Below are 14,621 nucleotides of genomic sequence, written 5' to 3'. Positions count from 1 at the left end.
TTTATGGGTGGTATTTTGTGTTTTATTAGAAGATTTTAGCAGTCTTTATGCAATATCAGTCGCCAAAATTTTAGTCTAATTTAATCATTCACTTCCACACACTTTATCTCTATCACTTCTGATGGAAAAAACAGTAGAATGGTCTCTCTGACTTTCAACCACTCTTCTATCTTTCTAACAGATCATAAAATCTTCATGCGGAAGTGGCCTGCACTTATACCAAGAGGGACAGAAGTTCCTTTATCTCTGAAAATAAAAGAAGGCCCAGAGGAAAATTAACATGCAAGACTTGCTGGTGTTTCCCAATTTATTAAACTCACATCCTATTATCTAAGCTGTCATATGCTTATATGACTACCTACTCATATTAAACCTAACTAAAGAGTACTCACAGGTCCTTTCTCAGTTGTTCAATACCCTTTAAAGATTTCATGTTACACAATATTTACATTAAATATCTATGCTTTTCTCCTCTTTATTTCTTAGTCAGTATGTTTCAGACTCAGCCAGGCTCCCTTCAGGGTTTAAGACAAACTTATCCCTCTTTTACATTTCTAAAAGGAGAGCATTCACTCCTCAAGTATTTGGTTACCTAGAGATGTAGCTCATTAAGAGACAGAATAGATATTCATTCTTTCCCCTTGTTTATGAATGTTTCATGTAATGTTTCCTAGCAACATCTAAAATTTGCCTATGGCATTTTATATTTGAAGAATCATTACAAACTTCTTCATTTAAAAATATTTGGTATGGGGCCGGAGAGATAGCATGAAGGTAGGGCGTTTGCCTTTCATGCAAAAGGATAGTGGTTCAAATTCTGGCATCCCATATGGTCCCCTGAGCCTGCCAGGAGTGATTTCTGAGCATAGAGCCAGGAGTAACCCCCAAGCGCTGCCGGGTGTGACCGAAAAACCAAAAAAAAGAATTGGTACACTGCAATTCTTTGCTGTCATATTTCTTATTGTCAGTCTTTGGCCAGTACAAGCCTCCTTCACTGTGGTTCCAAGACCTTCGAAGATTTGTTGCTATCTTATAGAAAAACATATTATGAACCTCTGTTTCATATTTTAGATGCTGCTAGGATTGATGATTATTTGAATTTCCCTATTCAAGAAATATGTGCAGGGGCCGGAGTGGTAGCACAGTGGTAGGGCATTTGCCTTTCACATGGCTAACCCAGGACAGGTGTGGGTTCAATTCCTGACATCCCATATGGTCCCCTGATCCAGGAGCAATTTCTGAGTGCAGAGCCAGGAGTAATCCCTGAGCACCATAGAGGGTGGCACAAAAAATATGTGCAAATACGTATATGTAGAAAATATAAGAGGAATTCACAGTGTCAATCATGAAATAGAATGATTTTAAGTGCATAAACTTAAATGTTTTAGTATGTAGATATTAGAAGTATTTTTATACATCATGTGTATTAAAAGATATTGTTACAGCTGGGAGAAGTGCCTCCCAGCAGAAGTAGGCCTCTTGGGTGACTTTTGACATGTTGAAGGTCATTTGACTCTTAGCTATCTCACCTAATATGAATAATTTAGAGATCAAGGAAGGTAGAGGGGAGATGTGGAGAGTAAGAGTGAAGGAGTGTGGGGAGAAGTAAGGAAAATAAAGAAGAATGGAGAGGAAGGTGGAGGGATAGCATTATTCCACATACCTTATGTGTCTTCTGGGGTGGCAGAAGAGGCTTAGACTGTTTAGCTCTGAGCACCTGTCCAGCATGAATGCTTGTATCTCATCAGCCTATCGAGGCAGTTGTCATGTATACCTAATATCTACTTCAAACATATAAGAAATGGTCCCAAACTACCAATTTCTCAACAATCTTAAGGTTAGACCAGAATGAAGAATTTCTCTCTAGAAGAAAGCTAATCTTGACCATTGACCAGGTTCTAGATTGCCCAGGTCAATCTACCCTCAAAGAAAAGAATCTTAGAAATGGTAGGAAGAATTACATTTAAAAAAATTATTTTTGTTTTGTGGGCCACACTCGATGATGCTTAGGGGTTACTCCTGGCTATGCACTCAGAAATCGCTCCTGACTTGGGGGAACACATGAGACGCTGGGGGATTGAACTGTGGACGTCCTAGGCTAGCGCAGGCAAGGCAGACATCCTACCGCTTGCACCACTGTTTTGGCTCCTAAGTAAAATATTTTATACATGAAAAAAAAGCGAAGAGGAAAAAAAGGAAATGCTGTTTGAGATAATGTGCAATATTACAATAGGGAGACAGCAGAGAGTACATAGACATGTGTTTCAAGTGGGCATGGGATGAATCCTCATAGCATCATCCCCAAGATGAAGAATGTCTTTGCTTGCCTTCTATAGGATTTTCCCAAACTGCTCTCACTTGGGGTGTTTTCTAAAGATAAGAGTTTGTTGCTAGGGGACTGGTTTTAGGGGAAAGATCTTGGGATTTGAGTTGTCCTTGTTCATATTCTTCATGAGGTCTTTTGTTTCTCCAGAAGATTCTCTCGTGTGTTCAGCATTTCCTTGGCTCTCTTTTTTGGATCTCAATGGATTTTCGACCTTCATACTTTTAAGATGGCACCTGAATAGCTTTTTAATGCACATTTCTAGGACGCCCACCCCGTCTACCTGCCTATCTGCATTATACTTGTTGTATATACTTAGTATATTATACTTATTCAAACCTGTCCCTAACTTGCAGTCATCTTGATCTGCTCTTTTCAGTAATATATGGATAGCAAATTTAGATTCATAAGCCAATAACCCTGAGTAGCAATTGATTACAAAGAAATGTAATTAATTTTACGTTGATTTAGTACCTGAAAACAGCATATACCCACTCCACCTATGTGGCCTCATTCATCCTTGCTTCATTGAACTAATTTTTACATTGCATGTTTGGTTTGATTTCAGAGTGCAGAATACATGTTGAGGATGTGACATTTCAGCAATTAGCCTTTGGACTGGAATCTCCAAATAGGAGTGAGATGGTAAGATTTGCAAGTTCTAATCAATATTATGTGCTCAGAATGCGAACCAACTTTCCAGTTTACTCTTATGGGTGCAATACCAATTATCTAGTAAAAGAACTCTGGAAGAAGTTGGTTGGAGGCTGAACAAAAGAACACAAGTTGCCCAGTTATTCCTTCTTCAGTGGACAGTGGACTTGAGGTCATTGAGAAACAACAAGACATCTGGGGGGAACCACTCAGTATCTGAACAGGGGAGAACAAGGGATTTCCCTTTGGGCCAAGTGTGAATGTGCAGCTTATGGAGGGTTTTCAAGCATGTCATCTTAATTTGTCCCACAAACCATGCCTCACAGAAATTGATTATTAGCTATTAGTATACACCTACTTCTATTTGTTATATTTTCTTTCTCTCACTTATTTTTCCTAATTCTGTTTCTTCTTCTGTGCCTTTTGCCAGAATATATCTCCTAAAACTTAATTATTGTTCTCATTAAAATTATTCTTTATCATGGCAAAAAAGCACAAGCTAATTGAAGAGATTTCAATAATTTGAGTAGCTGAATCTTCTCAGGTGAGAAGAAACTAATGGCTGAAATATCTGGGATAATTGGAATGCATTTGGATAAACACCATATCACACCCCTTCCTTCACAGGAATACCAGCAACCCACACCCACAAGGCCATCATCCTGGCAGATAGTGGCCTATCTCCTCTACCAAGTTCCAAAAGAAAAGAATGGTCACTCATTCTTCTCAGGTAGTCTGACCCAGACTTATACCTCTGAGGCATTCTCAGAGTAGGTGGAGGCAGCTTTTCCTTCCTGCCTAAAGCCACAGCAGTACAGTGCCATATTCTATACCCTCTAAGAAAAACATTCCCAATGCCACCATTACCTCCTCAAACTGCCAAGTGACCATTTCTCAACTCCATGGCTACTGACACCTCACCATTTCAGAGTAGTGTCAACCCAGTAAATTGAATGGGCAAATATGAAAATCACCCAAGTCCAGTGCACGTAAATGCAACACAGAAGGTTCAAAAAACCCCAACCACAGCCCTGTAAATCTTTAGAAACTGATTTTGGTAATACCATAAGAGATAGAAAAGTTATTTCAAATCGACCCTTGTTGATGTAAGTTTTGATAATTCTATTTGCCTTGTGTTGTAACAAACAATATGAAGTAAATTTATTGGTGCCTAGAAGGCAGCAGGCTAGGGTGGTAGGTGGGAAATCTGGGTCACTGTTAAAAGTAAACTCACACTGGTGATGGGATTAGTTTGTGACATTAATGCCTGAAACAACTGTATTATGAGTAATTTGGTAAATCATGGTGTTATAGTAAATATCAACGGCAAAATTAATATGTAATACAAACTACAAATTTTGGTTTTGTAACTGCTATCTTGAACATACTAAATTAAAAATTTTTTCAACACTTAAAAAAGTTATATATGCAACTTAATGGACTGAATAATGATCACTCCAAATGTTTTGTTTCTTAATTAATATATACTATATCTGATATAGTATATGACTGCATTTTTCTCTTTCAAATTTGTAAAAGCTAAAATGGAAATTCTGATTCTGTTCAAACATTGTTCCGATTTTATTCTTATTGTCAAAATTTATCCCATTAGTGGTTTACGCTTTAGAGTTGCATATTCTCCTGATATCTGGCTCCTTACATATCAGAAAATAGCTATGAATGCTTATCGCATTTGTCTAGTTAAAGTACTGAAAAGAGATATCACAAGAGGTCCCTGGTTGGCTTTATTTGCCGGCTAAGTTGAGCTGAAATCACTTCGGGAGCTGACTGAAGGGCAAAGTGAAGGAATGAATATGTGCTTTGCTTGGGGGAGCCCTGATGTTCGTTCTCCAGAGAATACCCCCCCCCCCCCAGAATACTGCACTGTCTGCTTCTGGTGGTCGTTAGGACAGACAGCAGTTAGTGCCGTTAGTAGGAACTGGCAGTTAGTGCCGTTAGTAGGAACTGACAGTTAGTGCCATTTGTAACTCCACCCTGGATTTAGGTGTACCTACCTGAGACCCTCCCATTCCGGGGAGTGGTCTTGAAAGGTTATATAAGGCCTTGGACCCATCATTAATTATTTAATGCAACATCATTAGTACAGACTTTGGTCAGGAGCCAGAGGCCAAATCAGACCTGGCGCTGGCCGGGCAGGGTGGTTGTGTGTCTGCTGATGGAATGGCCCAGGCACTCTGCACCCCGGAGGACGGCATCTGCGGCAGCAGAGACTGAATGGAGCCACCAGCCTGGTCGGCTGGAGTGTGGCTGGGTGCCACTGCTCTGCCCGGGGTGGTCTGCTCCTTTAGCGTCCCAGGACTTCGGGCCACAGGCCTGTCGATGCTCTTCTTCACCCGAACGTCCAGGCGTCCCTTGGCATCGGGGGAGTGTCCAATCTGCCCCAGGACAGGCTGCAGGTATGCATGCTTTGGCAGCCAAGGCTGCTCGGCAGCAGCGGCAACTTGCATTTGCCCAGCCACGGTGGGCAGGGGCTGTGGCCGAGCTGCCCTGACACTGCTGACCCGCTGGCATCCCTTGGGGCAACAAGGGCTCGTCCCTGGGAACCCACCACTCTCCTCCTCCACAGAATCCTCCAAGCGCAGTTGGTGATGGAAGGACCCAGCGGGTGTTTGGCAGCGCCAGCAAGAACCTGCCCGCTCCTGGACCTGAGAGGCCCCCCCGCACTGCAGGCCCCGGTCCAATGAGCCAAATCAAGATGCCCACCCGGCAGCTGAACAGGCAAGGACGGAGCTTCTCCACAGGGCCCTCCACAAGGCCCCCAGCCAGCCCAGGGATTGGGGGCGGAGGCGCCTCTTCAAGGACTAGTCAACCGACAACCGGGCAGCCCACAGGGCCACAACACATATCCATAGAGGGTGAAAATGTTGCCCATTATGGACAAGAACTCCGAAAGTTCTGGCCCCCTGGCTCCACAGTGACTGTGACATCCCTGGGCATGTCAGAGAGGAAAGGCTGCATGGGCCCCCAAAGCTGCCAGGAGGGCTCAGAGACCAGTCCAGGGAGGAGGCCAGCAGCACTAGCCCCAGCCCTAGTGCCTGGGAATTGGGTTGCGCATCGGGGTGGCCCCCTCCGTTGCTCCTCTGGGCCCTGCATAGGCTCCGTCCAGAGCACAGGGCTGTTGTGTGTCTGATGAAGGGCCCAGGGCCTCTGCACACTGGAGGGCGGCATCGGCTGCAGCAGGAGGCTCCTGGTCGGGAGTGTCATGGATGTCCCTGCTCTGCCCTAGGGTATTTGATTTCACGTTAGAGGCTTAAGGCCTCGGGGAATGGGGGCAGCCTGGTCGTTGTGCCTGGAGAAGCAGGGAATCTTGGCCCTTGGGGGCGTCGGCCCTAGGTCCCAGCTGCTCCCTGTTCCCCCTGGGTGCAGGCAGATGTGTTTTCTCGGGGAGAACGGCCCAGGCGTTGAATGTTGCTGCTTCAGGCTCTGAGGGACTGGGGCAGAGGCTGGGACAGAGGCTGGAGTCAGGCGCTCCCAACTGCTGATGTGCTGACAGGCCTGGCCCTGACCCACTCTCGCTGCTGTGGCCAACAAGAAATGCCACGGGGCAGCTGTACGGGCAGGGACAGGCGTCTCAGTTGCTTTCCACTAGGCCCTTTGCAGCCACAGCCACCAAATGGGATGGAACAGGTCCCGGTAGCGGGGTGGAGGTGCCTCTCACACTCCATGGAGTCGTCCGAAGAGTAGCGCGACCACGGTTGACAGTGACTGCCTTCCAGCCCACTGTTGTACCAGAGGAAAGTCTTCGCCTTAGTGAAAAGATTGCCCATCTAGACCAAAGCAAAGAGCTTCAATCGCCCAAAGCTGTGGCTCTAGCCAGTGCCTATATAAGCACACAGTGACTGTGACACCCCTCGGCATGTCAGAGAGCAAAGGCCACATGGGCCTCAAAGCAGCCAGGGGGGCTGCCCAGAGACCATGTCCAGGGAGGAGGCCAGCGGCACTAGTCCCAGACTGGGACTTGGGATGTGCATTGGGGTTGCACACTTCCTGGCTCGACTGGGACCTGCATAGGCTCCCTCCAGAGGACACGGATGTTTTGTGTCTAGTGATATAATCTCCCAGGGCCTTTGCACACTGGAGGGGGGTATCGGCTGCAGCAGGAGGGTGGCTGGCTCTGCCAGCACGAGGGTGAAGTTTGCCCAAGATGGGAAATTTTACATGGCTTTTTCAGAACTTTTTGAGGTACCGCTGTCAGCGGGACAGTGCCAGAATGTGGTTGGGTGTCCTTTAGCTGCCCTGGGCTATTGGATTTGGTAGAGACTCAGAGAAGTCTTTGAATGGGCGGACGGCCAGGTCCTAGGGCCTGGAGAGGCAGAGGATCTTGGCCCGTGGAGGCATCTCCTGTGGTTTCCGACGCAGGAAGAAATCCTAACGCTTCCTCTATTTCAGCCGTGCACCCCGGGGCATGTCAGAGAGGAAAGGCTGCATGGGCCCCCAAAAATCTCATGGTGGGGAGTTTTGATGTCTGAAAATATATTTGCTTAGTGCCTTTGCACACTGGAGGGGGCGTCGCCTGCAGCAGGAGGCTGGCTTGCGCTCCCAGCACGTGGGTGAAGGTTGCCCAAGATGGGAAATTTTACATGGCTTTTTCAGAACTTTTTGAGGTACCGCTGTCAGCTGGACAGTGCCAGAATGTGGTTGGGTGTCCTTTAGCTGCCCTGGGCTATTGGATTTGGTGGAGACTCAGAGAAATCTTTCTATGTTCGGACGGCCTGGTCCTAGGGCCTGGAGAGGCAGAGGATCTTGGCCCGTGCAGGCATCTCCTGTGGTTTCAATGCAGGAACAAATCCTAACTAGAGAGGAAAGGCTGCATGGGCCCCCAAAGCTCTCACGGGTGGGAGTGTTTTGGTCTGCCAGAATTTTCACTGATGCACTTCTTAATGCCTGCATGGGCCCCCAAAGTTCTCATGGGGGGGAGTTTCTAGGTCTGACAATGTGATCACTCAGTGCCTTTGCACACTGGAGGGGGGGCATCGGCAGCATCAGGAGGGTGGCTCGCACTGCCAGCATGAGGGTGGTTTGCCCAAGATGGGAAATTTTACATGGCTTTTTCAGAACTTTTTGAGGTACCGCTGTGAGCGGGACAGTGCCAGAACGTGGTTGGGTGTCCTTTAGCTGCCCTGGGCTATTGGATTTGGTAGAGACTCAGAGAAGTCTATGAATGGGCGGACGGCCAGGTCCTAGGGCCTGGAGAGGCGGAGGATCTTGGCCCGTGGAGGCATCTCCTGTGGTTTCAGATGCAGGAACAAATCCTAACGAGAGAGGAAAGGCTGCATGGGCCCCCAAAGCTCTCACGAGTGGGAGATTTTTGGTCTGACAGACATTTCGCTGTAACATCTCTTTACCACTTGCATGGGCCCCCAAAGCTCTCATGGGGGGGGAGTTTTTAGGTCTGACAATGTGATCACTCAGTGCCTTTGCACACTGGAGGGGGGCATCGGCTGCAGCAGGAGGGTGGCTCGCGCTGCCAGCACAAGGGTGAAGTTTTCCGAAAATGGGAAATTTTACATGGCTTTTTCAGAACTTTTTGAGGTACCGCTGTCAGCGGGACAGTGCCAGAATGTGGTTGGGTGTCCTTTAGCTGCCCTGGGCTATTGGATTTGGTAGGGACTCAGAGAAGTCTTTGAATGGGCGGACGGCCAGGTCCTAGGGCCTGGAGAGGCAGAGGATCTTGGCCCGTGGAGGCATCTCCTGTGGTTTCCGACGCAGGAAGAAATCCTAACGCTTCCTCTATTTCAGCAGTGCACCCCGGGGCATGTCAGAGAGGAAAGGCTGCATGGGCCCCCAAAAATCTCATGGTGGGGAGTTTTGATGTCTGAAAATATATTTGCTTAGTGCTTTTGCACACTGGAGGGGGCGTCGCCTGTAGCAGGAGGCTGGCTTGCGCTCCCAGCATGAGGGTGAAGGTTGCCCAAGATGGGAAATTTTACATGGCTTTTTCAGAACTTTTTGAGGTACCGCTGTCAGCTGGACAGTGCCAGAATGTGGTTGGGTGTCCTTTAGCTGCCCTGGGCTATTGGATTTGGTAGAGACTCAGAGAAATCTTTCTATGTTCGGACGGCCTGGTCCTAGGGCCTGGAGAGGCGGAGGATCTTGGCCCGTGCAGGCATCTCCTGTGGTTTCAATGCAGGAACAAATCCTAACGAGAGAGGAAAGGCTGCATGGGCCCCCAAAGCTCTCACGGGTGGGAGTGTTTTGGTCTGCCAGAATTTTCACTGATGCACTTCTTAATGCCTGCATGGGCCCCCAAAGTTCTCATGGGGGGGAGTTTCTAGGTCTGACAATGTGATCACTCAGTGCCTTTGCACACTGGAGGGGGGGCATCGGCAGCATCAGGAGGGTGGCTCGCACTGCCAGCATGAGGGTGGTTTGCCCAAGATGGGAAATTTTACATGGCTTTTTCAGAACTTTTTGAGGTACCGCTGTGAGCGGGACAGTGCCAGAACGTGGTTGGGTGTCCTTTAGCTGCCCTGGGCTATTGGATTTGGTAGAGACTCAGAGAAGTCTATGAATGGGCGGACGGCCAGGTCCTAGGGCCTGGAGAGGCGAAGGATCTTGGCCCGTGGAGGCATCTCCTGTGGTTTCAGATGCAGGAACAAATCCTAACGAGAGAGGAAAGGCTGCATGGGCCCCCAAAGCTCTCACGGGTGGGAGTTTTTTGGTCTCACAATGTATTCACTGACAGATTTCCGAAGCAGGAACAAATCCTTATGTTTCCTTTTTCCCAGCCTTTTGAGGGCACAGGCATAGTCGCTTGGGTTCATAGATTGGCCCAGGGCTTGATTATTTTCTTGGAGGCATCTCCTGTGTTTTCCGACGCAGGAACAAATCCTAATGCTTCCTCTTTCCCAGCCGTGTATCCCTGGGCATGTCAGATCGGAAAGGCTGCATGGGCCCCCAAAGCTCTCACGGAGGGGGAGTTTTCAGTCGAAGTATATATTCTCTTAGTGCCTTTGCACATTGGACGGGGGCATTGGCTGCAGCAGGAGGCTGGCTAGCACGAGGGTGATGTTTGCCCAAGATGGGAAATTTTACATGGCTTTTTCAGAACTTTTTGAGGTACCACTGTCAGCTGGACAGTGCCAGAATGTGGTTGGGTGTCCTTGAGCTGACCTGGGCTATTGGATTTGGTAGAGATTCAGAGAAGTCTTTGAATGGGCGGACGGCCTGGTCCTAGGGCCTGGAGAGGCGGAGGATCTTGGCCCGTGGAGGCATCTCTTGTGGTTTCCGAAGCAGGAACAAATCCTAATGTTTCCTTTTTCCAAGCCATTTGAGGGCACAGGCATAGTCGCTTGGGTTCACAGATTGGCCCAGGGCTTTATCTTTTTCTTCAGTGCCTGGCGGGCATGAACTGGGGCAGAGCCTCCGGCTGCAGTGCTACTCAGGGTGCCAGGCTGTGGGTATTCTGGCAGCCCTGGCACTGACCCACTGGCACCTCTGAGGGCAAGGGCCTCCTGTCAGTGGCTGCCACAGACCACTCCACCTCTTACCACTTCCACACAGTATTCCAGATCGTCTGCTCCTCCGTGTATGAAGCATGTGTGGTGGTAGTAGCCAGGGCTACCTGTGTTCCCGTTGCTAGCGTTCCAGTGATAATCCCTGCGGGGAGGCTTGAGCTGGCGGTGGTGCAAGGAGCCGGGACCACCTGCGCTCCCGTTGCTGGAGTGCCAGTGATGGTCTTGCAGGGAGGCTGGTGCAGGTGGTGGTGGTGGTTGCCAGCCAGTGTTCCACAGGAGCTGCAGAACCAGAGGGGCTCCCTGCACTGCAGGCCCCCATGGGAAGATGCTCCTGACAGGACCACATGGCAGCTTGACAGGCAGGAACAGGGCATCTCTGCTGACCTCCACCAGGCCTCTTGGGGCCACAGATGGGCTGGAACAGGTCCAGGCAGTGGGTAGCAGCCGGAGGCGCCTCTCAGAATCTGGAAGACTCTGAGGCGACATCAGTACCTCAAAAAGTTCTGAAATTGACTAAATTTCCATCTTGAACTGCAAACTTCACCCAAAACTTTAGAGCTTCAATAGCCCAAAGCTCTGGCTCCGCATGGGCCTATAGAAGCACACAGTGACATCCCTGGGCATGTCAGAGAGGAAAGGCTGCATGGGCCCCCAAAGCTCTCATGGGGGGCCCCAGAGACCACGTCCAGGGAGGAGGTCAGAGGCACTAGCCACAGTCTGGGACTTGGGTTGTGCATTGGGGTTGCCACCTCCCTGGCTCAACTAGGCCCTGCACAGGGTGACCCTCCAGAGCACACTGGCATGAGGACTTGGCAGGACTTCAGCCTCCAGATTCTGGGCCGCAAAGTCCTCTACTCAGGGCCTGGTGCTGACAATCCTTGCCCCACACTCAGTCCCTTGGAGTTTGAAAGTCCCACCTGCTGAAGAGAGGGTGCAGTACCCTCCAGATCCCAATGGGAAATTTGTAAGGTTTGTCCAGTATGTTTTCCAGGAAGTGATAATATGCCCAGATTTGACAAGTTCTCGTCACACTATCTAATGAAGAGAACGGTTTGAGATTGTTATAGATTAATACATTTTCCTGAATATGACTATATGTGTTCATTACTTAGTGAATGGATGCTAAAGTTTGAGTTTTCAAATGAGATATTATATATATATATGATTGTGAAACCACAATGAATGCAGCTCAGGACTTAATCTGGCTCTCATTCAGTTATCAGTGCTAGTGGTGTTTTTCCCCTTGTTTATGAATTTTCATAAACAATTTTCATAAGTTGTCCTAGCAACTTCTAAAATTTACCAATGGCACTTTATAGTTAAAGAATCATTACAAACTTAATTTCAAAATATTTGGTACAGTGCAATCCTTTGATGTCATGTCTTATTGTCAATCTTTGGCCAGTACAAGCCTCTTTCATTGTGGTTCTAAGACTTTCAAGGATTTGTTGCTATCTTATAGAAAAACACATTATGAACCTCTATTGCATATTTTGTATCACACTATAGTCAACTAGGAATGATAATTGTTTAAATTTTCATATTCAAGAAATGTGCAGGGGCCAGAATGTTATCACATTGGTAGGGCATTTGCCTTGCACATGGCTGACCCAGGAAGGCGTGGGTTCAATCCCTGACAATGCCCTGAGTGTGACCTTTTCTTTTGCAATTTACTTTGCTTTGTTATTGTAAACATCTTTCTCTGCACCTGTGACTGGCTTACCCCTATAAAACCTCCTGTTTGGAAAATAAATTGGTCGCACTCCTGCCAGAAGATGTGTTGACCCCACATACTCTGTGGTTTCATTATTTTATATTTCATATTTCACCGCCCTTGCAACCCACTCTCCCTAAAGTAGATTCACCAAAATCTCACTAATGTCTGTCGGACAGAAGCCGCCTACAGCATTAGGCGAATATTTGCGAATATGTATATGTAGGAATATAGAGGAATTCACAGTGTCAATCATGAAACAAGTATTTTAAGTGCAAAAACTTAAATGTTTAAACTTAAATGTTTCAGTATGTAGATATTAAAAATAGTTTTATACAGCATGTGAACTAAAAGATATTGTTACAGCTGGGACAAGTGCCTCCCAAAAGAGGTGACTTTTGACATGTTCAAGGTCATCCGACTCAGCTATCTCACTTCATATGAATAATTTAGGGATCAAGGAAGATAGAGGGGAGATGTGGAGAGTAAGAGTGAAGGAGTGCTGAGGAGAAGGAAGGAAAATAAAGAAGAAAGAAGAGGAAGGTGGAGGGATAGCATTCTTCCACGTACCTTATACCTCTGCTTCCTGTGTCTTCTGGGGTGGCAGGAGAGGCCTAGACTGCTAGAGACTGCTGTGAGCACCTGTCCAGCATGGATGCTTGTAATCTCATCAGCCTCTCTAGGCAGTTGTCATGTATACCTAATATCTACTTCAAAAATATAAGAACTGGTTCCCAAACACCAAGTTCTCAGGGAATCCTAACCTTAGACCAGAATGGAGAATTTCTAGAAGAAAGCAAATTTTGACCATTGACCAAGTTCTAGATCCTAGGTCAATTAACTCTCATATCTTAGAAATGATAGAATTATATAAAAAATATATTTTGGTTTTTGAGCCACCCCCAATGACGCTCAGTGGTTACTCCTGTCATGTGCTCAGAAATTGCTCCTGGCTTGGGGGACCATATAAGGATTCGGGGATTGAACCGTGGTCCATCCTAGGCTAGCACAGGCATGGCAGACGCCTTACCGCTTACATCACTGTTCCAGCTCCTAAATAAAATATTTTATTCAGGAAATAAGAGGGAAGAGAAAAAAAAAACACTTTTTTTTTTTGCTGAGACATGCAGAGAGTTTTTATTTATCACATATTAGTAGCTAATACTTATTCTAGTTGTAGAGCACAGGCACACGGAGATGCTGACGAGGAAATTAGTAGGGCTCAAGGGTGGAGCACAGCAGTGGTTCAAAAGGACTTGACATGCCTCTCAAATGCCAACTTTGGTGCAGTAGGATACGCCAGCCACATACACAGAACTGTAAGGTGGTAGTTGGTACACTACCTGTGGCCAATATTTTTGTAACTTTTTTTCGGGGGGGGGGGAGAAAGGAAGGGTTGTTATTATCAGCAGTTAGGTGACAGGCCCCCGACAGAATATTCTTAGAAGTTCCTAAGTCAGGAGTTACAGCACACACAGTGGGAAAGGACAGAGGCGAGAAGATGAGACTGTAGTCACCATCTAAGGACAATCTGTTCCATCACTGTTGCTCCTTGCAACCTGCGGTTCCTCTTCCTGCCCTCTCCAGGAAACCCATTGACATGGAGAATCCTCATTGGCTTCCCAATGGTACTTTGACCAGATTCTCTGGCACCCAGGAGCAGCAGGCAGTGCTTGGCCCGAGAGACCTGCTTGTCCTTGTGCAGCGTTGGCCTGGCGCTGGGCCTTCTCCTGGTGGCGCCGGGCCTTCTCCTGGTCTCGGTCTTGCTGCTCCCCAGGCAGCCCATGGCGGCAGCGGGGGCGGGGCCGGGCAGGGGTTTGGCTCTGAAGGCGGCTTGGGGAGGAGCAGAGGAGGGAAGAGGAGGAGGAGGAGGAGGAGGAGGGCAGGAGCTGCAGGAGCTGCTCAAGGAAACATGTTTGAGAGAATGTGCAATACATCAGAAAGACAGCAGACAGTACATACACATCCCTACTGATACATGAACTCAGACCCATCTGCCTGTTGGTTGTGGGCAGAGTTTGGTTTGGGGGAGAGGAGAAATCAGTTAAGAGTTCACCGGAGTATATCAGAAAGAGAGCATCTTTGAGCAGTGGCCAGAGATTGAACCTCCACAATGGGTATGTGAACAAGACACAGTTGCCTTTCTTCCACAACTTTCTTCCGGTCAAGTAGCTGTCTCACAACACTTAATAACATATATCAAATTTCACAATGAGAAAACTATGCAGAACCCCATGATACCTTGTGACTGAAGATGTTAGTTTTGAAAATTCAACCACTACCTGCCATCGACACAGCATTTCCGATCAGGACTTTAGAAAGGAAATATTATGAATGTTCAATGAAATTAAAGTAATGATGAAACTGACAGCCCAGAAGACTCAAGAGGATATGAAAGTGGAAATGAGAAAACTTCAAACAGAAATATCGGTGCTAAAAAGTATGAGTGAAA

At 47.4% G+C, this 14,621-nt stretch overlaps 1 pseudogene; it reads right to left on the bottom strand.

The window, feature by feature from the left end:
- Positions 1–13,689: 13,689 nt before the first annotated feature.
- On the bottom strand, positions 13,690–13,955 carry LOC125998195 (guanine nucleotide-binding protein G(s) subunit alpha-like; annotated as a pseudogene).
- Positions 13,956–14,621: the final 666 nt, after the last annotated feature.

This window comes from Suncus etruscus, chromosome 20 (assembly GCF_024139225.1).
Source record: "Suncus etruscus isolate mSunEtr1 chromosome 20, mSunEtr1.pri.cur, whole genome shotgun sequence".
NCBI classification, from domain to species: domain Eukaryota; kingdom Metazoa; phylum Chordata; class Mammalia; order Eulipotyphla; family Soricidae; genus Suncus; species Suncus etruscus.
This window is presented reverse-complemented; position numbering and strand designations above follow the sequence as displayed.